The sequence below is a fragment of the Elephas maximus genome, chromosome 22, assembly GCF_024166365.1.
Source record: "Elephas maximus indicus isolate mEleMax1 chromosome 22, mEleMax1 primary haplotype, whole genome shotgun sequence".
NCBI lineage: Eukaryota > Metazoa > Chordata > Mammalia > Proboscidea > Elephantidae > Elephas > Elephas maximus.
The window spans coordinates 63,223,536-63,248,062 of NC_064840.1; the positions used below are offsets into that span (position 1 = coordinate 63,223,536).

A 24,527-nucleotide genomic window follows, 5' to 3' on the forward strand; every position below is an offset into this window, starting at 1 on the left:
GGGCTTAAAGCTTCTTTCTTGGCTGAGCCTGGTGATGGGCTTGGGAAAGAAACTCTGGGTGGAGCTCTGGGGAGTTCTGGATCTCAGTATCTAGGGGGCAGGCAAGGGCTAGGGGAGTAGGAGGTTTACTCATAGGTGGGAAGGGCCAACCAATTCTCCATGACCAAGGCAGGCAAGCAGCCAAGAAGCAGAAGTCAAGGTGAGCAAGACAATAGGTCCAGGAACTGGAGAGCAGGAGAGTGGTTGATCTGTTTTCTACCTCTTCTCCTTTGCATGGGTGTGGATTTCCATGAAGACAACAATGCAGCTCGCTGGAGAACAGAACTGAGTGGGAGGTGTGTTCTAAGGAGGGCTGGGTAGGTGAGATGAGAATAGGAAGCAGGAGCTCTAGAGATCCCCCACAAGGGTGTGGAAATGAGGAGTGTGCAGGATGTAGGTTGGGATGAGCTGACTCCCAGGTGGAGATTTTCCCTTTACTGGCTCCATGGCCTTGGCTAGGACATTTTCCTTGAGCCTCAGTTTCCTCAACCCTCCAATGGGCATAACAATAATACTTCCCTCAGTGGAGGCTGTGAGAGGCAGCCTGGTGATGTGAGCATCCTAAGGGGAAGGGTTATGTCCTTAATCCCCTTCACTTGCCCAGTGCCTGGCGAGGTACCTGGCACAGAGTAAGAATTCAGTAAAAGTCACTTCAAGTGGAAATGGGTCAAATGACATCACGTAAGTGGAGGAGCATTTTGTAAATTGTAAAGATTCATTTTTGGTGCACTTGTAATCTTTCTCTTCATGAAAGTAGAATTAGGTACTTAGACCAAGACTGGCCTGAGCCCTGGCTGAGTCCTGGGTGGGGGGAGGGGCGGAAGCAAAGGTCTGGAGAACAGGTGTCCTTGACTTGGCACTTCTCTTGGAGCTTGGGCCTCTGGTGGGGAATTGCAGCATGAGACCCAGGTTCCTCATGTACCTCAGCTGCTCTCTGGGCTGGGGCTGCCCCCTGGGTGGATGGTGAGGAGTCATTAGTCCAGCATCAGGTCAGCAATCCCCCCATGGTGGGTTGGGCCTGGAGGGGGTTTACCACAGACAGCCAGCGAGAGCCTGGGAGAGAGGTAATTTGGCTCATGGAGCCGGGCTGGTGATGGGATTAAGAAACATTTTAGGAATTAGTAGGCCATCTCGGCGGCGATGGAGGGCACACAGCTTTGGGTGGAGCACGGCCCTTCTCTCTGCCGGTGTAAGTCATTCTTTGTCTGGTTTCTTTCAAGTGGAGATAATCCCTTCTACCTGGCCAGACAGCTGAACTGTTTTCATTTTTTTTTTAATTCAGTAATAAATCTGCCAACCCCGCAGGGCTGGAGCCAAGGGCTTTGCTTGCTGCATCCACACAGAGGTCTCATAAAAATGGTGTAAAATGAAAGAGAAAAATGCATATTTCACACTTTGTCTGCCCTGGGTTATGGCGATTCTCAACTCATCCCCATTACAAACGGCCGACCTTCCCACAGAGTTCAAGTACCTCCTGCCCAGCCTGGAAGAACGGTATCTCTCTGTCTCTCTCCCACACTGTCCCCTTCCCACCCACCCCACATTTTGCCTGAGGAAGCAGAGGCTTGTTAGTAAGTGTGTTATGAAGGAGGGGTCAGGGCTTTCCAGGAGGGAAGTAGCATAAAGACCCCACAATATATGTGTACATGTGTGTACACACGGGCTGCACACAGGCACCCATCCTCTTCCTCACATAGTCCATGCCTGTTCCTGCATCCACCCAATCTCTGTGTAAATGTAGGTTGAATATATGAAAGTGGGTTATCCTTTTATTGAAGGCTGCATTGTGCTCAATACAGATAATTTTCTACTCTAACCACATCTCCACCATTAACTTGGTTAATGTTCACTAGAAACAAACAACCTTTCCAGCCTTATCTGCCTCTATTCCCCTATATAACAAATCTCCATATCAGTCAAAATGACCACTTCAGACTTCCCAGTCATGCCATGTTTGCACCTACCTCCTGGCCTCTACCCCATATAACTCTCCTGCTTTAATACTGCTCTGCTCTCTGCTCTGCCCAGCCCTGGCTATCCTTCAAGTTCCAGCTCCTCCTCAAGGTCTTCCTGGATCATTCTGGTCTCTAATGCTCTCTCCTTACCTTCAGCTTGGTCAGTACTTACAGCTCATATCTCTACCTTGGTAATCAATCCTACATTGCTTTTTTTTTTTTTTAAGCTATTGCCATTTTCCTATTTAACCATAATTTTATAATTTAATATTTTGTATTCCCTTATTGTGGGGGCATTGGTTGTTCAATGGTAGAATTCTCATCTTCTATGTGGGAGACCTGGGTTTGATTTCTGGCCTATGTACCTCAAGCACAGTGGAGGCTTGCATGTTGCTGAATAGGTTCCAGTGGAGCTTCCAGGCTAAGACAGACTAGGAAGAAAGGCCTGGTAATCTATTTCCAAAAATCACCCAGTGAAAACCCTATGGATTACAATAATCTGATCCATAACCCATCATGGGGGTGGCAGAGGACAAGGCAGTGTTTTGTACCATTGTGCATGGGGCCACCATGAGTTGGGGCCAATTCCACATCAACTAACAACAACATTCCCTTATTAGATTATAATGTCTCACATACAGTTCTATCTTTTACAGTGACAAACACATAGTAGGTTGTTGTTGTTGTTGTTGTTAGGTGCCGTCGAGCTGGCTCTGACTCATAGCAACCGTATGCACAACAGAACGAAACACTGCCCGGTCCTGCACCGTCCTTACAATCGTTGTTATGCTTGAGCTCATTGTTGCAGCCACTGTGTCAATCCACCTTGTTAAGGGTCTTCCTCTTTTCTGCTGACCCTGCACTCTGCCAAGCATGATGTCCTTCTCCAGGGACTGATCCCTCCTGACAACATGTCCAAAGTATGTAAGACGCAGTCTCGCCATCCTTTCCTCTAAGGAGCATTCTGGCCGCACTTCTTCCAAGACAGATTTGTTCATTCTTTTGGCAGTCCACGGAATATTCAATATTCTTCGCCAATACCACAATTCAAAGGCATCAACTCTTCTTCAGTCTTCCTTATTTATTGTCCAGCTTTCACATGCATATGATGTGATTGAAAATACCATGGCTTGGGTCAGGTGCACCTTAGTCTTCAGGGTGACATCTTTGCTCTTCAACACTTTAAAGAGGTCCTTTGCAGCAGATTGTCCAATGCAATGTGTCTTTTGATTTCTTGATTGCTGCTTCCATGGCTGTTGATTGTGGATTCAAGTAAAATGAAATCCTTGACAACTTCAGTCTTTTCTCCGTTTATCATCAGGTTGTTCATTGGTCCAGTTGTGAGGATTTTTGTTTTCTTTGTGTTGAGGTGTAATCCATACTGAAGGCTGTGGTCTTTGATCTTCATTAGTAAGTGCTTCAAGTCCTCTTCACTTGCAGCAAGCAAGGTTGTGTCATCTGCATAGCCCAGGTTGTTAATTAGTCTTCCTCCAATCCTGATGCCCCGTTCTTCTTCATATAGTCCAGCTTCTCGGATTATTTGTTCAGCATACAGGTTAAATAGGTATGGTGAAAGAATACAACCCTGACGCACAACTTTCCTGACTTTAAACCAATCAGTATCCCCTTGTTCTGTCCGAACGACTGCCTCTTGATCCATGTAAAGGTTCCTCGTGAGCACAATAAAGTGTTACTAAGTAGGTTCTTAGTAAATGCTTACTGGAGAAATGAATGAATAAGCATTCCCACTTGAAGTGTGGGTATGGCTTTGGTGTTATGACTTTCTCTTTCTTGATCTGACTGATAAGCAAGACTGCTCTCCAAGGGAAAGGGAGACCTTGGCTTGTGGGGTGCTGCCCATCAGATGTCTTCTCTGGTCAATGTTGAACCTTGTTTGGATGACACTGAGTATTAGTAGTTGTTGAATGTCACTAACAGCTCCAGCACACATAGACCCTGAGGTCCCCTTGTCTGCATTTGCGACCATGTAGACTGTTGAGAATTTGACAAACGTGAGAAAAACGAGCTCTTCTCTGCCTGTGTCCCTCCCTCTTTACCTTTGCCACTTGTTTTTTTTTTAACATCCCTGTATGTTCCCTGCACCCTCCCCAGTCGATCTGTATTTAACTTCGAGCAGGGAATTACTAATTCAATTTTCTTTCCAATGTGTAGAGCACTACTGCTGCCTGCCATCTTGCTCTGCCTTTGCTTTGTGCTTCCCACCTCAAGGCCACTTTACAAATTCGTTTGATTTGCGGTTGTGGTTTGTAGCTGTCACTGATTTCTTTGTTGTTGTTGCTGCTGCTGCTACTGTTTCCTTGCAGCTCGATTTTTAGCTGAGTGTTTGGGTAGTAAATATGGTTTACACCAACTCTGTTGGAAATAATGGCATTTATGTGCTGAAGTTATTTCCAAAACCTGTGAAATGTGTATACAAATAGATCCACGGCAGGGCCCCTAGACTAGGGAGAACCCAGACTCAATAAAATCTTTGCGATAGAATATAAACAGGTGTCTGAGACTAGGGCTGGGCCAAGCACTACAGAAAAAAGCTACCCCCCACCCCTGATGTTGGCTCCAAACTTAAGCTGTACCATAAATACCTTGCTTCACGTTAGGGGATGCAGGAGATGTTTTCCTGATCATTTTTATCTGCTAAATGTTCGCTTATATTCTTTTGTGAATTTCACATTAAGCTTCTCACTTCTCTATTCACTCACCTCAACGGCTTAATTGCCCTGGGTCCTAGTATGGAAAAAAACTCTGCCAAGTACCTATGGAATTGGTCTATAAAACTGGGTGGCCCTCTTTTCTTCCAAATGATTGCCAGTTCGGGAATCTTTGGCATTATAGGTGAATCTAGCCATTTTGAGCAATGCCTCTTAAGCTTCTTCTTGGGAGTCTATTAATGCTAACCTAGGACAGAAAGTAGAGATGCAGAGACCCTCAGAGGGGAAAGCTGGTTGCTCTTAACAGATACAGCTCTGAGCTCCGAATTTGGGTGGTACGGATTTCTTTGATGCCTGGGTTCTTGAGTGATTTCCTGCCTTCCTTGGTGGGAGCAGCACCAATTCCCAAATGTGACACATGTCTGGAAGCGGAGCCAGCACATAGACCCTAGGTGACAGCCTGGTACGCTAAGAGGTCAGAAGTGATTTCAAAGACCTCTTGGCTCCCTGTGCTGAAGGCCGCTTGACAAAGGCACAGGAAGGGTGTTTCGATTGTTCTCCAACTTGTAAATGCCAAGCAGAAATCTTGTTGCAGTTCCTAAATGCCACATTTCGGCGTGTTTATTGTTTCCCCCCCTAACGGGGAAAGATGGTGAATGGACTAATAACTCAGGAGCTGGGAACATGTTTATTTGATTTTTAGAGCTTTCGCAAATACAGTGTGTACAAAGCCTGGTGCCAACAGCGTGCATAATTCCTCCAGGAAAGGAGCTGATAGAAACACAAAGCTTGCATGCTTCAAAACTGTAACCAATATTTACACATCCCAGTGACTTATTCTCTCCTGTGAATAGGAGAACAATAGGCGTAATCGTCAGGTACGTTAATGCAGAGCCTGCTCTTCTGGTGACTTGGATATTTGACACATAAACAAAGTTGGGGGGAGGTGCGGTATGGGGGGAGTGGAGGCTTTTTCTCTACCTGTGTAACCATACACAAAACAGCAGGCGACAAACACACTCGGAAAATGCTGACCCAACGCCGTTCTCGTACCTCATATGCAGGATGGGCTCATGATTTGCAGCGCTGTGGGAGTTCTGTAGCTGACCTCATTAGAGGCGCGTTTCCTGGCTTGTTAGCATCATATTTGTATAATTTACAGCACCTTCGTTTTTACGGAATGTGTTTCTTGTAGAGTGTAATGGCGGCAATATATTTAACCTATCGTATTTAGGGATGTTTTGCTAGAGGCAGCCTGCAGATATAAAAGGGACATTTTCTCCTCTCCTGCTTGGTCTCTTTTCTCATTTTGGCTGGCTTGGCGGCCACATATATGTGTGTGTGTTTGCATGTGGGTGTGTTTATGCATGCACGAACATATGCGTACAAACTCCTGAGAGATGTAAAAGGAACCTGGACGTGCTACTCATGCTTCGAAGGTCAGAGGTCCACTGGTAAGGGTTGTCTTCACTCCCTGGCCATCTCCAAGCTGTGGTTGTGGACTGGGTGGAACTGGTATGTCTAGATGCCTTACACTGAGAGGACAACTTCCAAAATGGAAAAGGGAGGCAGACAGGTTAGATGTTTGGGAATGATTTTCTAGGACCCGGGTGAAGATGTTAATACGAAATGTGGTGTGCCAAAGTTGGTTTTCAAGTCTCCATGGCCTCTTGGGGATTTGCATAAATCAATAAGACCTAAGAATGGAAAGTATATGTCACTCAGGGACAGATCATGCCCCCCAAAAACTCTGATCTAAGAAAAAAATAAAGCCTATGGACAGGCATGTGTACATTCTTCTCCCTGACACACATGTAGAAAACAGAGAATTTGCTGAGATCAAACATTTGAAAAGGGGATAATATCTTAATCTGGAGGTCTTTAAGGGAAACCCCAGAATCTCTGGATGATGCACGTGGTTAAACTCAGCTGCTAAAGGAGAGGTTGGAGGTCGAAAGTAAGAAAGCCCAGGCAATCTGCTTCTGAAAATCATCCATTGAAAACTCTATGAATCTCAGCTCTACTCTGATACACATGGGGTCCTGGTGAGTTGGAATTAACTCGATGGCAACTGATATGGGAAATCATGGACCAGGAGCCAGGAGATTGGAACCCTGGTCTCAAATGTGATGCTAACCACTCAGTTGCATGACCTTGGGCAAATTGTTTCACTGTCTCAGGTCACAGTCTCTTCATCTATACAATGAGGGGATGGAACTAGATAATCTCTTTATAGAATTTGATGTTTCTATGCTTTCAGTCACTTGTCTGTTCTATTCCAAAAGGCAGGTGAAGGCTGAAGGCTGGGGTTCTAAGCAACTAAATCGTCCAAGCTGTATTCTCGAGGGTCATTTGCAGTGACCCTGAAGAGAGAAACACAGCTCTCCAGAAATTGTCAGTGTGTCTTAGTTACATTTTCTGACAGGGGGCAAAGAGGGTGAAGAGGCTCATAATTCAGAAACCAAGGACGTGGTAGGGTGGTTTTTAGAACGTTCATAAAAATTAGTGCCAGAGTGTGCATAGCTGCACATTTCCTTCCTGTAATCACTTCTTGGCCTCAAAGAGATACTCACCCCAGGGGCAAGATAAATAGGTAGGCCCTGGACTTTGTCAACTCATGATAGAATGATAGGAAATTAAGTCAATCTATTAAAATGGCCTGAGGCATGAGGACAAAGTTTATCCAACTGGGTAGCCAGGTTAGGGTTCTTGATACCTTTCCCGCACTCCTCCTCCCACCCCATCCCCATCTTTGGAAACTTCAGAAATATTTCTGTTCCTGATGTCTTCTCTAATAGCAATACTTCTCACCGATTTGAAAGGATCTGGGTTCTTAATTTTACTTGTTAGATATGTCCCCAAGACACTGTGAATAGGTAGATTTTATTGTAATCATTCAAAATACTAAATGCATTTGTATTCAAAATTTGAACGTAAGCTTATACTCAAATTCTAAACGCTTCAGAGTTGCTGGCTATTTGAAGATATCTAGTAAAAATTCATTGGTAAAGCAAATAATTGCTTTGTCAAGTCTCTAGTTTTAAGTTCATGAATCCTAAAATATTTATTCAACACTTATTCAGTTCTGGGGATTCAAATAAAAATTGCATAAAATTCTTACCCTCAAGGGGATCTTATTCTACATTTTGTGCTGACATTTGCATGTATTTTGTATACAAAATTAATATATGTAATAAAACATTGACAGTTCCTACATCTATCCTTCACTAATTTGGTTGGCTTCAAAACTCAGCAAAAGTTAGACCATTATTATAAACGTTTATCTAAAAAACTCTTACTGGTCCTCCTTGACTGGTTTGGTAACTGGTTTGTCTAGCATGATCATAAAAAAGGATCGTGAACCTGCACTCAGATTAGCAGAGCAGACGTGTGGTTGGATAAACTGTTTCCCTCCTGGTAAAACAGATGCCATGTTTTCTCTTCTCTCTATGGCCGGTTGCTCTACTTTAGCTCCAGATCCTCATATGCTTTCTCACTTTCTTGCTACCTAGAACTATGAATTATTTTCACGGGTTTCTTTTTCTTGGAGTCCCTGGGGAGCACAAACAGTTGAGCTCTCGGTTAATTAACTGAAAGGTTGGCGGTTTGAATCCACCCAGAGACACCTCAGAAGAAAGACCTGGTGATTTTCATCTGAAAAATCAGCCATTGAAATCCCTATGGAGCACAGCTCTCCCCTGACAAATATAGGGCCACCATGAGTTGGAATCAACTTGATGGCAACTGTTTTTTCTTTTTTGGGGGGCGGGGGATTCTTTATCTTTAGCACTGAAACATGTCCAAGTCTCTTCCATCTTAAAAGATGTTGCCTCTACCATATTCCCTATTTAGCTACCTCTTTTTTTTCTCTTTCCAGCCACACTTTCTGAATGATCATGTTATACTCATCACTTCAACTGTCTCTCAGTTCACCTGGGAATGGCTTCTGCTGTCTTCCAAGCCACTGAATCTGCTCACCAAGGTCACCAATGAGCTCCAAGACACCAAGTCTAATAGACACTAATCTTGTGTGCTTCCTCCCCAGCATTTGGCCACTCCCTTCTGTAACATCGCGGTCTCCTGGGAAGTTCACTTTTCAGTTTGCTTTGTCAGTTTGAGCTTGATACCTGATTCTTATGTTGCAGTCTTTAGGACTTTGATGTAGTCCTTCTTCCTTACTTTATTCCCTCTCTTGTTCACATTAGCTTGTCCACTTGCCAGAGCTTTAATTGCTGTTTGTGTGCTAAGGATTCCTGACTCTCCTGAGACTCTCTATTCAACTTTCTACCAGACAGCTCCACTTGGCTACTTTGCTATAAAAATGACTCAATGACTCAAACAAGATTAAAGTTTATTCCTTTTCATCCCAAAGTTCAGAGTTTCTGTGCATTCCAGGGAGGACAGGTGGATCTACTTCATGGAGTCATCCAGGTACTCAGGTTTCTTCTAGAGTGTTGTCCTCTTCCACATGGTGCCCAAGACCAAAATCCATTGCTGTCATGTCGATTCCGACTCACAGTGACCCTGTATGGTACAAGGTGTCTCAAAAGCATTGTGTTCCAGCTTGAGTGAAGGGGGAAGAGGAAGCTGAGGGCAAGCAGGTATTTTTAAAGAAAGTTACCCAGTGCTTGTACCTGACACTTATACACTCATCCCACTTGGCCATACCTAGTTGATAGCTAAGCTGAGAAGTGTGGTACTAGCTGGTTAGCCATATGCCTAGTTAAAACTTGTGGCATTCCATTGTGAAAAGAAAAAAGTGAAGGCCCAGGATAAAATGATAAGAAATTAAGGCAGTTTATCAAAATGCTCGAGGCAGCAGAACGGAGTTTATCCAATTGGCTAGTCAGGCCAAGGCTCTTTGCATTTTCCCTTCACTCTCCCAGTCCTCGGAATGAATATTGGAGGACAATTAGAAGTCTCTGCCATAAGCACATCAAAATTAGTGTCTCTAAAATAGAATTCATTATCTTCCCCCTCAAACCTGCTCCGTCCACAGTTTGTTCTCTGTGTATCATCACCGTCCACACAAGTTGCTCAACCTAGGAACCTGGAGTCATTCTTGAGTTCTCTCTTTCCCTCACTGCCACACATCCAATCCTTCTCTAACTCCAGTCATTTATACCTCTTAAGTATCTTTAAAATCCAGCCACTTTTCTCTATTCTATTGTCACCAGCTTAGGCCAATACACCATTATCTCTTCCTTGGGTCACTGCAGTAGGTTTTTAACTGGCTTTCTGCACTTCCTCTTGTTCCTTCAGATTCCATTGTGAAAGTTACATTATAAAAATGAAAATATGGTCATATCGTTCCTGCTTAAAATCCTTCAAAAGCTTTCATTAACCCAAATTATTATTATTTTTTAAATTGTGCTTTCAGTGAAAGTTTACAAGTGAAGTCAGTCTCGCATACAAAAATTTACATACACCTTGCTACGTACTCCTAGTTGCACTCCCTCTAATGAGACAGCATACTCCTTCTCTCCACCCTGTATTCCCCAGGTCCATTCAGCCAGCTTCTGTCCCTCTGTGCCTTCTCATCTCCCCTCTAGAGAGGAGCTGCCCACATAGTCTCATATGTCTACTTGAGCCAAGAAGCTCACTCCTCACCAGTATCATTTTCTCTTTTACAGTCCAGTCCAATCCTTGTCTGAAGAGTTGGCTTTGGGAATGGTTCCAGTCTTGGGCTAACAGAAGATCTGAGGACCATGACCTCCGGGGTCCTTCTAGTCTCAGTCAGACCATTAAGTCTGGTCTTTTTACGAGAATTTGAGGTCTGCATCCCACTGCTCACCTGCTCCATCAGGAATTCTCTGTTGTGTTCCCTGTCAGGGCAGTCATTAGTTGTAGCCAGGCACCATCTAGTTCTTCTGGTCTCAGGCTAATGTAGTCTTTGATTTATGTGGCCATTTCTGTCTCTTGGGCTCAAAATTGCCTTGTGTCTTTGGTGTTTTTCATTCTCCTTTGCTCCAGGTGGGTTGAGACCAATTGATGCATCTTAGATGGCCGCTTGCTAACATTTAAGACCCCAGACACCACTCACCAAAGTGTAACCCAAATTCTTAATGTGCCCTGAAAGACCCTGTATGATCTGCTGCCATTATTACCAGGTTTATCTCATGCCTCTCTGACTTTGGTTCTCTCCAATCCTGACATATTGGATTTATTTCAACTCTTAAAATCAGCTATTCTATCCCTCGATTGTGTTCTTTCAAACATACTATTCTTTCTGTTGGAGTATCTTTCTTCCTACCTCTTTCCTTTGCTTCACCAACTACTATTTATCCTTTAGAGCCTAGCTTAGAGGAAATTTTCTCCACAAGGCCTTCCTCCTTTATGCTAGGAGCCTCTCATTTTATTTTCCTACAACACCTTGTAATTCCTCTTTAATAACACTGATCAAACCAAGAATTAAGTGGCTAATAGCTATATTTCTGACTATATTGTAAATGCCAAGAAGATGGGGACTCTGTATGTGATGAATAAAGCAAATGACAATATTTGGTAAAACACGCCATCTTCAACTACTTCCTTTCCCCATTACTGCTCTATGAAAAGCCTTTGTATGATGATATAGTGGTTACATATTATAATAACAGCAACTTCTGTCCAGGAACATGATTAGGTATCTATAGTGAAGGAAACAATAGTAAGTGTAAGTGATATACAAAAATAATACCTAATTATAATAATGATAGCTAACATGTACTATTTTATATTTTTAATGTTTTTATTTGTGTAACTTTATTTGATCCTCATAAGACTCTGCCAGGTAGAAATATTAGATAAATTATTCTCCCTTAAAACAAACTAACTAACTAAGAGACAAACAACCAGTTGCTATCAAATCAATTCTGACTCATGGTGACCCCATGTGTGTCGGGGTAGACTGTGCTCCGTAGGGTTTTCATTGGCTGATTTTTCAGAAGTAATTTCCAACCTTTCTTCCCAGGTGTACAAGTGTGCAAATTGAGGCTCAGGGAGGCTAAGTGGTTTAACCAAGTTCTTCCATCGAGTAAATGAAGGAGCCAGAGCTTGAGTCTAGCTTTTCTGGCTTCAGAGCCAGGGCCCTGTCTATTGTATCATGCAATGATGGTGAATAGAAAAGGAAGCTGTGCATATCTCTAGCTTCTGTGTCTGACACAGATAGGCATTTTATAATTATCTGTTGCATTAAAAAAAAAATTGCACAAATAGATATACCAGTAGGTCTGACAATGTTACTAAGATTTTACACCAACATGCAAGTCAACAATTATGGGATAATAAACAGAAACAATAAAATATTGTACTATATAGGAGAGAGTTGGAATCTGGCCAACAGACTAGATATTGCATTCAAGTGAATTCAATGATCACTTTAAATGACTATGTGGGAGTGGGAGGTCTGTATGTACTCCTTAAGAATCTAGAACCCAATAATGACAGGCTTGATAAAGGAAGGATTATTATAACTCAGGACTCGATTAAAATGCAAGATATAAAATGTGTGAATAATACTCAGTTTGACTCTCTCCTATACACGGAAAAAAACAGAGGGCTCTTGACTTTATTATTGGTTTGAGAGGGTCTTACATATTTCTCTGTCTAAATTTTATCCTCTCTCCCCCATCCCATCTGAGCCATCTAAATCTCTTCTTGAATGAAGTGGGTACCAGATAGCATTTTACCAAAGCTCTGCCTCTTCAGGAGAACAGCCTGGCATGTTTGGTAGATGTCACTTCTATCAAGAGTAGGTGCTTCCTCTTCCAGGGAAGACCATAACTCTGGGCTAGTAAGAATTACCTCAAAGGCCTACAATACTGATAATGCCATGAGGGGAAAAATTTTACTGATCTGAGGGTCTTATAGTTTTTTAAAATTTTTGATTAGTTTCAAGATTAGCTCCAGTAATGTAAAGCACCTAGCACAACTCTTGGCATGTAACAGGCACTCAATAATTGGTGGTTATGGAAGAGTTAGCATACGGATTAAACAGGTATGGTGAAAGAATACAACCCTGACACACACCTTTCCTGACTTTAAACCAATCAGTATCCCCTTGTTCTGCCCGAACAACTGCCTCTTGATCTATGTAAAGGTTCCTCATGAGCACAATTAAGTGTTCTGGAATTCCCATTCTTCGCAGTGTTATCCATAGCTTGTTATGATCCACACAGTTGAATGCCTTTGCATAGTCAATAAAACACAGGTAAACATCCTTCTGGTATTCCCTGCTTTCAGCCAGGATCCATCTGACATCAGCAATGATATCCCTGATTCCATGTCCTCTTCTGAAACCAGCCTGAATTTCTGGCAGTTCCCTGTCGATATACTGCTGCAGCCATTTTTGCATGATCTTCAGCAAAATTTTGCTTGTGTGTGATATTAATGATATTGTTTTATAATTTCCACATTCAGTTGGATCACCTTTCTTGGGAATAGACACAAATATGGATCTCTTCCAGTCAGTTGGCCAGGACGCTGTCTTCCACATTTCTTGGCATAGATGAGGGAGCACCTCCAGTGTTGCATCTGTTTGTTGAAACATCTCAATTGATATTCCATCAATTCCTGGAGCCTTGTTTTTCACCACTGCCTTCAGAGCAGCTTGAATTTCTTTCTTCAGTGCCATTGGTTCCTGATCATATGCCACCTCTTGAAAAGTTGAATATCAACTAATTCTTTTTGGTATAATGACTCTGTGTATTCCATCCATCTTTTTTTGATGCTTCCCGCTTCATTTAATATTTCCCCATGGAATCCTTCACTATTGCAACTCAAGCCTTGAATTTTTTCTTCAGTGCTGAACAAATAATCCAAGAAGCTGGACTATATGAAGAAGAACGGGGCATCAGGATTGGAGGAAGACTCATTAACAACCTGCGTTATGCAGATGACACAACCTTGCTTGCTGAAAGTGAAGTGGACTTGAAGCACTTACTAATGAAGATCAAAGACCACAGCCTTCAGTATGGATTGCACCTCAACATAAAGAAAACAAAAATCCTCACAACTGGACCAATGAACAACCTGATGATAAACGGAGAAAAGATTGAAGTTGTCAAGGATTTCATTTTTCTTGGATCCACAATCAACAGCCGTGGAAGCAGCAGTTAAGAAATCAAAAGACGCATTGCATTGGGTAAATCCGCTGCAAAAGACCTCTTCAGAGTGTTGAAGAGCAAAGATGTCACCCTGAAGACTAAGCTGCGCCTGACCCAAGCCATGGTATTTTCAATCACATCATATGCATGTGAAAGCTGGACAATAAATAAGGTAGACTGAAGAAGAGTTGATGCCTTTGAATTGTGGTGTTGGCAAAGAATTTTGAATATACCATGTACTGTTAAAAGAACGAACAAATCTTTCTTGGAAGAAGTGTGGCCAGAATGATCCTTAGAGGCAAGGATGGCGAGACTGCGTCTTACATACTTTGGACATGTTGTCAGGAGGGATCAGTCCCTGGAGAAGGACATCATGCTTGGCAGAGTACAGGGTCAGCAGAAAAGAGGAAGACCCTCAATGAGGTGGATTGACACAGTGGCTGCAACAATAAGCTCAAGCATAACAACGATTGTAAGGATGGTGCAGGACTGGGCAGTGTTTCGTTCTCTTGTGCACAGGGTCACTATGAGTCGGAACCGACTCGACGGCACCTAACAACAACAACAATGATGGAGTTAATGTGGCTTACTGGATAGACAGTGGCTTTAGTACTTTAGCACTAGAAAGGCGTAGATATGCCACTCATGAGGTAGCAAAATAACTTTCTGATCATGAGTGGGTTGTTCAGCCTTTTAAATCATAAGCTTCCTCATCTGTAAAAATAATGGTAGCTATTATAAGCCAGATCCTCTACTGTTGTTCTGTTCCTGTTATTTCTAATCATTACAACACCTTTGAATGCTCAGTTTATAGCTAAGGTAACCGAGGCTCGTAGATATTAAGTGACTTTCCTTAGGGTGGTCATTTAGCTAGTGTCAAAGTTAAGATTTGAACCCAGGCCTGTTTGGCTCCAGCACCTAATTATTTTCCACTTCCTGACACTGCCCACCCAACATGGAGATGACAAAAATATTCGTCTTGCTTAACCATTGTGATTTGAGTAGCGCATGGCACAAGTTTCCCACTGAAAGTAGTAGCTATTATTAATTATGCCTCAGGTGGTGTGGGACAATCTATATATTCGTATTTATCAGAGTTGGAAGAGCTTTGACATGTACTATCCATTAAGGGTTCTTGTTGAAATCACCGGTTGGCACATAGTGAACACTCGATAAATTCCTGTTGACATGTTAAAGATGCTGTAATGATGCGTGTTAAAGACCCAGTAATGTCTGAATTTATAGTTGGATGCCATTCCTTCTCCCAGCACCACCATAAATACACCTCTTCCATTTTTGAAAGATTTGGAAAGTTTTGTGAAATGAAGTAGGACAAAAAAATTATGAAATGTGGTCTTGTTGAAGCAGCTTGCTTTTTTTATTTGCTCTCAAAATACGTTCAGATAGTTCCACTTCTGGTATGACTATGTAAGCTCCTATCAGACCAAACCTCCCATAGATAAAAACTGTAAAATCTAGATAAAACAAACAAACAGCAAGCTGAAAGGACTTGAGAGAACAAAAGCTGATAGATTCTACAGAGGAACTGACATCTAGAAGAAGGGAATTTTATGGGGTAAACTTCCATTTATTATGACCTTTAGCCAGAGTCAGCACCACATGGGGCAGCTAAAACTCCTACAGAAAAGCTGAAGTCTTTCTGACTTGAAGGAATAGAGGACAGAGTTTTGGGCAACCACAACCACTACTTATAAACTCAACCCAAATCCCTGGTTGACTTTTGGATCAAGCATGTGTGGGCCAGAGTCTAAGCAGCTCAGCTAAAAAATAGAAGAACTAAAAACTGAGATTTGAGCTGCCAGTCAAGACACAGAATTTGCAACTTGAGTCTAACCAACTTCATTGCTTGCTATAACACCAACACCAACAATGTCAACAGTCTTCAGAAGAATATAACAGAATTCAAATTTACCACAACATTCACAATGCTCAGAATATAATCCAAAACTATTTAGCATACAAAGAACTAGAAAAATGTAATCCATTTTCAATAGAACCCACAATTAATGAAGACTGGCCCCTATTTGATCCAAATGTTTTAAATTAAAACCAACCAGCCAACCAAACAAGAACCCAAACCTGTTACTGTCGAGTTGATTAGCAGATAAGAATCATAACTATGCTCGTTAACTTAAGAGAAAATATGCTTGAAATGAATTAAAAATAGAAAATTTCAGTGGAGAAGCAGAAACTATAAAAAAGGACCAAATATAAGAGAATAATATAATATCTGAATAAAGTGTTCATTGAATGGACTTAAAGGCCAAATAGAGATGACAGAGAAAAGAGTCAGAAGATAGATCAATTGAAATGATCTAATCTTAAAAACAAAATGGAGAGAGAGAGAAAGAAAGAAGAGAAGAGTTAGAGAGAGAGGAAAGAACTCAGATACCTGTGAGACAAAATCAAAAAGTCTAACATTTGGGCAATTAGAATCCCAAAAGAGGAGAGAGACAATGGAACAGAAGAACTATTTGAAGAACTAATGAGCAAGTTTCCCAAATTTGCTGAAAGATGTAAATTTACAAATTCAAGAATATCAGCAAACCCCCAGCAGGATAAATATGAAGAAAACTATGCCTTGGTACTCATTGTCAAACTGATGAAAAACTGAAGATGAAGAAAAAATCTTGAAAGCATCTAGAGAAAAATGTCACGTTATACACGGAGAGATAATGATTCAATGGAAGACAGAAAACAATGGAAGGCCACCTTTGAAGTGGTGAGAGATAAAACAAAAACAAAGAAAAAAACCTTGTCAACTCAGAATTCATATCCAGTGAAAATATCCTTCAAGAATGAAGGCAAAATAAAAACATTCTTAGATTAAAAACAAAAAACCCCAGCAAATTCATTGCCAGCAGACTGGCACTACAACAAATGCTAAAAGAAGCTCTTCAGGCTGGAGGGAAGTGATACCAGATGGAAAAGCAGATCTTCAGGAAGGAATAAAGCATATCAAAAATGGTAAATATCTGGATAAATATAAAGTACTATTTTTCCTCTCTTAATTTCTTTAACATACATATGACTATTTAAAACAAATTATAACACTTTCTGTGCATTTATAGTATAGTAGATGTAATTCATATGGCTTCTACTGCATAAAAGATCGGGAGAGACAGTAAATGGACCTATGTATTTGCAAAATTTTTACGTTTTACATGGAAAGACATAATATTTGTTCTAAGTAGACTGTAAAAATCTATATGTATATTATAATCTCTAGAGAAGATACTAAAATGATAATGCAAAGAATAATAGCTAAAAAGCCAATAAAACCAAAAATGAAACCCAATGCCATCGAGTTGATTCTGACTCATAGCGACCCTACAGGACAGAGTAGAACTGCCCCATAGAGTTTCCAGGGAGTGCCTGGTGGATTCGAACTGCCGTCCTTTTGGTTAGCAGCCGTAGCACTTAGCCATTATGCCAATAGATAAATACAAAACTTACTTTCCTTGATCCTCTCTGTCCTGAAGGTCATCTTGGTTACTACTGTGGGAAAACAGAAGAATGCATTCATTTACACATCCATACGTGCATCCATATAATAGATATTTACTGCAGAGCCATTAGATTTTCAGGTACTATATTTTTTTATATTAAGCCTTGGAAACCCTGGTGGTGTAGTGGTGAAGTGCTATGGCTGCTAACCACGAGGTTGGCAGTTCAAATCCATCAGGTGCTCCTTGGAAACTCTATGGGGCAGTTCTACTCTGTCCTATAGGGTTGCTAGGAGTTGGCATCGACTCGATGGCAGTGGGTTTATATTAGGCCTTGAGGATATAAATAAAATAGGACACAGTCCTTGGCTTTGTGGGGCTTTGTCTTTCTCCCCCATGAATTGATGGAGACTCTCCTGACTTCTATATTGCCACTTTTGGGTCATTCAGGGACGCCCTAGTGGCTCAGTGGTTAAGAGCTTGGCTGCTAACCAAAAGGTCAGCAGTTTGAATGCACCAGCTGCCCCTTGGAAACCTATGGAGCTTGTTCTATGGGGTCACTATGATGAGTTGGAATCGACTTGATGGGAACAGGTTTGGTTTTTGGTTTGGGTCATTCAAGGAGAGGAAGGGTGGGTCCCGAAAACACCCATCTTTCTAGATTCAGGTAACAGGTGCTCTAAGCAGATTTTCCGCACGGAAAGTGTGTTGAGCTTTGATTTCATTTCTAGCTGTACTGTGAAAAGCCCCAGTGAGGTGTGTGTGTGGAGGGAGCTGGAGTTTGAGGCGTGTGCCCTTGACTTGGAGTGAGAGGACTAAATTCAAGTCCTGCTTGTTGCTCAGTTATGTGACGCTAAGCAAATCCCTTAGCCTTTGTGATCCTCAGTTTCATCATTTGTAAAACTGAGTAGTAATCTCTACTGTTGCTCTTAAAGGAGATAAACCTACCTTTGTGTCTTGAGTCCAGGGGTCAGTTAGGCTCAGGGGCCTGTATATTTGACCTTAAAAGCACTTAGAACTAGGTGTTCGAAAACTAGTTCTCCAACTTGGAGGAAATGACCAAAGGTTATTTACTCTCAAGTTTTTGTTCCTGATTAGATTTTGTTTTCCTGTATGCTTTAATTTGATGGAGTGGAATAAGTATAGACTTTGCTGTAAGATAGAGCTGGGTTCAAATTCTACTTCTGCCATTTACTAGCTAGGTGACGTTCGACATTATACCTCAGTTTCCTCCACTGTGAAATGGGGATAGTAAAGCTGAGATTGTGTGGCAGAGATGACCAGCTATTCATCAAAGATTCTTGACTGTCTTTTACAGTGCAGAGTTGTTGCTCAGCCACGGCCAAGGGGTTGCAGCTGCGAGTGTATCTATGATCAGTTCTCATCAATCTAGTGTGAGCAGAAGTGATGTAGTCTGCTTCCTTGCTTGGCGCATTAAAAAACAAGCAAACAAACAAACTCTCAAGTACAAACCTCCGTGTTCTTTCCATTCAGGCTTGATGCAGAAGAGCGCAAGGATCTTGGAAGCCATGAATTGAAGATGGCAGAGCCACAAGATGGAAGGATGCTGGGTCCCTCAATCACTGCTGGGAGGACAACTACCCCACTCACCAGGGTGCCGTTTTAGTCTGAGCGTACGTGAGAAATAAATGTCTATTGTGTTTGAACTGTGATATATTTTTGTGCTTATTTGTTACAGCGTTGCTTTAATTTAGACAGTGTAAGTGAAGTGAAGCATCTGGCACGTGTTATCTGCCACATGATAGGATTAAAAAATTATGTTTTTATTAGACTAGATTAAAAGAGTTGACATCATTCTTGCTGATGTTGCAATCTTGTCATCTATGGATATGACTCTTACTTCCCAAATAAACCAAGCACACGTAATCATACCAACCTCCCAGCCAGAGTCATGGAAGAATAAGTAACGACTAAACAGGCAAGTGAAAGCATCTGGTTAAGAGTGTTTTGGAAATACCAGATGGTACCTAAATGGGGCAGGTGAGACTAAACTAAATCCACAACAAAACCCGTCTTTGAAGCAGCCGTGTTCTTGGGCCATTATCAGACAAGGGGCCCAGGATGTTTGTGGAGAAGCTGCTTTCCCTCAGAAGTCTTTCAGTTGAGCGTCCTCGTTGCTGTCTTTGTTGTTGTTAGTTGCCCTTGAGTCAGCTCCCACTCATGGTGACCTTATGTGTAACTTTGCTGTCTGTGAAAATGTACATTCAGCAATTCAGTGTGGATGGGCCTTTTACCACAAAGTGCAGCCTCCACACTGGCTCAGATCTAGGAGGATGGAGGATTGTGTGGGCCACATCCTGTCCCTGACTGCTCACAGGCCCAGGGATCCTCTCAGGTATAAGCGCTCAGTGTGATGAGAAACCATGGCCTTCCCTGTAGCCCATCCAGGCTGAGGCCTGTGTGTGATGGTGCCTGTGGTATCTCTATATGCCCACCGCCCACTCTGCCTCTGCCATTACCCTAGGCCAGCCCAGCACTGACTCTTCTCCCAGTGACCTCATGAAGCCTGGCCGGAAGAGTTCCGAGGGATACTTAGGTTAGCAGTGGTTGCTGCCCTCAGGGCCAGCACCTATCCCAGCACACAGGTGCTCAGGCTCAGGCCGCCCAGAACTGGAGTTTGACTTGGCAGATACCAAATGACAGCAAGGCCATATTCCATGGCCAGCCCCAGAGTGGGGTTTAGGGAGGAGCTGAAGGAAGCACAGGTTGTGAAAAGGCAGAGGGAGGTGGAGATCTCTCTAGTGGGTGAGGGTGGAGAGTGCTGGATGTGAGAGACAGAGGAGGAAGGAGGAATCGCTGTGGAGCACAGTAAAGGGAAGAGGGTGCTGCTGAGGAGTGTGGAACTATGGTTGGATAAAGTGAGTGAAGCCTGGTTCTGGAGGATTCTCACTGCCAGGCAGAGAAGTTCTACTTTAGATAAGGGACTGGCTGCTCCCTAGGCCCAGCACAGGAGGGCATCTTTAGGGCAAGTGGAGGAGGCACGGGTAAGGGCTCGCTTTGGCTCAGGGGCCTCCGCACTCCACCAGAGCTGTGCCCTGTGCCGGTCAGTGCATCTTGCCAGGCGCTTCCCAGGATGCTCAGTGCAGCCTGGTCAGCCCCTTCTGCTCAGCACATTTGCCTTCAGCTCTGCTCAGCACATATTTCACTTCAGCTCAGCTCAGCACATCTTCTGGTCCCTCCCCCACACCTGGCCAGCACCAACCATTTCTCCTGGCAAGAAAGAAGTTGGGGTTCACCACCTCTCTGCTACTGCTTCCCAGGAGAGCACTACCTCTCCTGTTTCCAACTCCACACCCCAGTCCTCCAGACACAGCCCGACACCCCCATCTCTCCCATGGATTGGACCAGCCCATCATACCATCAACAGCCTCCCCTCCGCATGGCTTAGTTCAGTCCTGACCAAGAGAGCTCAGAGTCTCCTGCTTGCCTCCTTGTTCCAGCTCACTTCTGCTTGACTACCTTGCTTTTGTTATCCAAAGTCAATCTCTCCCTCTCTCTCTCTGCCCCCTTACAAATGGCTTTGCAGCAGCCCTGGGAGTGCACAGCAGCACCGATGATGTCTCCGTGGTTGCTTGTTAGCTGCAGTCTAAGCAGGAAAGTGACTAGGCCTGACAATATAATTTACATTGCTGTATAAAACTATCTGTGGAAGCCAAGCTAATTTGTGCCAGATTAGGCTATTTGTCTCAGCCACTGTCTAGCAGCACAATCTATCAGAGGGCTGTTTTCAAATATCGCTTTTCAAGCGTGCCCTTGAGAGGCAGAAATTGATTGGGATCTTAGAGAGCAAAATTACAGCAATAACTTAAAAGAAACAATAATTACTGAATCATACCAGTGTCAGCACTCTGCAAAACACGAAATAGCCATCAAACCCCCATCCAATATATTCTGAAGCGAATTTATTGAATGGAAAAAGCAGTTGAGTGAGGGTTTTTCTGCCCCCTCCTCCCTTTCCCCTGTACATATGGTTATCTCAAAGCCACAAGTGAATGAGTCGATAATTCTTGTCATTGACTGCTCCATTTCCACGGAGTCAGAGGAGATCCATTAGCTGCCTCCTGCTGCACCGTCTCCCTCTCTCCTCTCTCCTTCTCTCCATCGCCTCTATTCATTTGCTGGGCTCTGCTCTTCAAGCAAACAAACATGTATAACTAATCATCTGTTAAAATGCAGAGGGCCCCTAATAAATCTCCACAGCTGAAATACTTTAATGGGTAATTAATTGATCCTGTTCTAGAGGAGTAATAAGATAATAAATTAGACAATATTTCACTCAGTCGTGTCAGACTCCTAGCTAATGGCACTGTAGGGCCAAGCTGAAGGATAATAAATTAGCCAGAAATTAACTGCTAAGAGCTTTCTGCAGAGAAATCGGCTGACAAGTGAGTCATACGCATGATTCAGGGCCTGACTGGTGGTGTGGCAATCTCTGTGAATATGAACTTGAGCTTTGGGAGGGGGCCTGGGAGTGGGATGCTTCCAGGCTGGCTATGGGAAGGGGAATGTCTGGAGCAGGGTTATGTTCCAATGTTTCATGTGCAGTGCTGAAAGTATGCTCAACTGACCCTGGGCTTTGCTTTCCACACCAACCAGGCTCCTTGGAGCTGTCAACTCAAGCACATTAAGTACCCTTAAAAATCACTTCCCCCAAGTCATAAGGCTCACTGAGTTTTGGTGAGTCTCACCTGCTTTGACCAGTGTGGCCACTGGGCACCTGTAGCCAACCACTGCTCCATCAGCTGCTCCCTAAGCAGACATGAGAATAAGGACCAAGCCTCTGTGACAAAGAGACTCAACTCTGCCACGAACAAGGGCTTCTCAAAATTTCAGCAGAAAAGGGAGTGTGGAGAGGGTAAGATGATGATATTTCTCAACTGGTAAGAAATATTTGTAATAAGGGTGTTGCTACTAGCTGCCGTTGAGTTGGCCCTCAACTCATGGTGACTCCATGCACAATGGAGTGAAATGATACCCAGTCCTGCACTATCCCCATGATAGGATGTGGATTGAACTGTTGTGATCCATAGGGTTTTCATTGGCTGATTCTCAAAACTAAATCACCGGGACTTTCTCCCAAGTCCATCTTAGCCTGGAAGCTCCACCGAAGCCTGTTCAACATCATAGCAACACATAAGCTTCCACCGACAGATGGGTGGTGGTTGCATATGAGGTGCATTGACTGGGAACCGTACCCGGGTCTGCTGCATGGAGAGTGAGAATTCTACCACTGAACAATCACTGCCCTCTGTAATGGGGTAGGGTGGAGAAAATCTCTTAGTTTCCTTAGAAGAATCGGGTAGGGAGGTGACAATTAATAGATGAGGCAAGAACTTTGACCTTAAAGGTCAGGTGGCCCTTTGCTTAAGAGATATGAAGCCAATTTCTCCATGTGGGGAAAGTTTGGAGTAAAACTGGGAGGTTGAAGGGTAGTTCAACACATAATCAAGCATTGGGGAAATGAAGGAGTTTGAATTCTTCCTTACTCTTTGCTAGCTGTGTAACCGTGGGTAAGTTACTTAAGTACTCTGAGCCTTAATTTGCTCATTGGTAAAATGGCTGAGTTGAATAAATGAAATAAAGTATGGAAAGCTTCTAGTTCTACATCTCACCCACAGGAGGTGTTATATTGGTGTCACTTATTATTTGGGGGGATAGTGGGGAAGATTATTTTTTGTAAGAAGAGCAGATGGCAGCTAAGGGATATAAGAGGAGGGTGGCAGGCAGTGGGATTCTTCTTAGTCTGGAATAAGGACTCAATCACCCCTACCCTAAAGACTGTCCAAATGAAGTGTGCTCACCTTCAGACCATTCCTTGTTTGCTAATAGTAAATACTGGTGGATCCATCTTCAGGGTCATGGTGAAAACAGCAGTATGGATTGGAGGTGTAAAGAGAGCTTGGTTGTTTAGATGAGGTACTGCATGTAAAGCACATGTCCAGGGCTTGTTACCATTAGCAGTTGCAGTAGTTGGTATTACTGGCCTTGCATCTACCTGCTCCTCATCTTTCTGAGTAGTGATTAACCTGGGGAGGTGCTTGGAAGACCAGACTTGGCACATTCTCCAGTGGAATTGAAGGTGGCTGGAAACCACCTTGAGCGCCATGCTGTTCTTGTTCTGAGGGAGGTACTGGGCCTTTCCAAGGACCTAGTACCCGGAAGGCCACAAGCAGAACAGGTTCAGCTGGAATTGCACTTTGCCTATGTGAAAAACAATGAAGAGTTTCCAAGTAGAAATGGCCACGTAAGCATAGTTCACATAGCAAGGATCCTTTAACTTACTTGATTAAATAAACAAACATGCCGTCATTCATTCTTTGCTCCTTCCTGCCAGCCTATCCTCTTCCTACTACCTATCAATGTACAGCTTCTGGTACCTCAGAGTGAGGAGACAGATTGAGCTGTCTACGTTCAGCCTCCATCCCAGTTTGGTTGTCCTCTGAGAAGGGCCATGGCCTCAGCTTGAACAAGCACATGGACAGGTTGCTGAGCCTGGAAATCCATTTCATGTGTTTGAATGGTTAGAACTTTTTTTCTCCCCATATGGAGAGACACACAGTAAATTTTCTTTCCTTTCTGTGGGACAGCTCTTTAGATAATTGATGACCATTATGCTACCCCTGGAAACCCTGGTGGCATAGTGATTAAAAGCTATGGGTGCTAACCAAAAGGTGAGCAGTTCAAATCCACCAGGAGCTCCTTGGAAACCCTATGGGGCAGTTCTACTCTGTCCTTTAGGGTCCCTGAGTCGGAATTGACTTGAGGGCAATGTTTTTTTTTAATGTTACCCCTAAGCCTTCCCTTTTTTCTGGGTAAACTTGCCCGGTTTCTTTAACCATTATATATGTGACATTTTCCCTTCTTCTTTTGTTGTGAAATATAACATACACAAAGAAAAGTACCCCAAACTTACATGTACAGCTTGATTAATAATTGGAGTCCCTGAGTAGTTTGAATCTATCAGTCACTCCTTGGAAACACTATGGGGCAGTTCTGCTCTGTCCTATAGGATCGCTATGAGTCGGAATCTACTTGATGGCAACAGGTTTGGCTTGGTTTATGGAGTGGTGCAAATGGTTAACGTATTTGGCTGCTAACTGAAAGGTTGGAGGTTTGAGTCTTCCCAGAAGTGCCTCAGGAGAAGGGCCTGGTGATCTACTTCCAAAAAGTCAGCCACTGGAAACGTTATGGAGCATAGTTGTCCTATGAAACATACACAGTTATCCGAAGTCAGAACCTACTTGACCGCAACTGGGTGATTAATAATTGTAAAGTGAACACCCATGTAGG

The 24,527-nt window shown here is 43.1% G+C and overlaps 1 long non-coding RNA gene across 1 annotated transcript in view; it reads left to right on the forward strand.

Annotated features, from left to right (window-relative positions):
* Positions 1–18,882, forward strand: part of LOC126065328 (uncharacterized) — a 303,221-nt gene extending 284,339 nt beyond the window's left edge. Inside the window, exon 10 of the long non-coding RNA XR_007514833.1 lies at positions 18,711–18,882. This is a non-coding gene — a long non-coding RNA (uncharacterized LOC126065328). The remainder of the gene's footprint in view (positions 1–18,710) is intronic.
* The last annotated feature ends 5,645 nt before the right edge of the window (positions 18,883–24,527 follow it).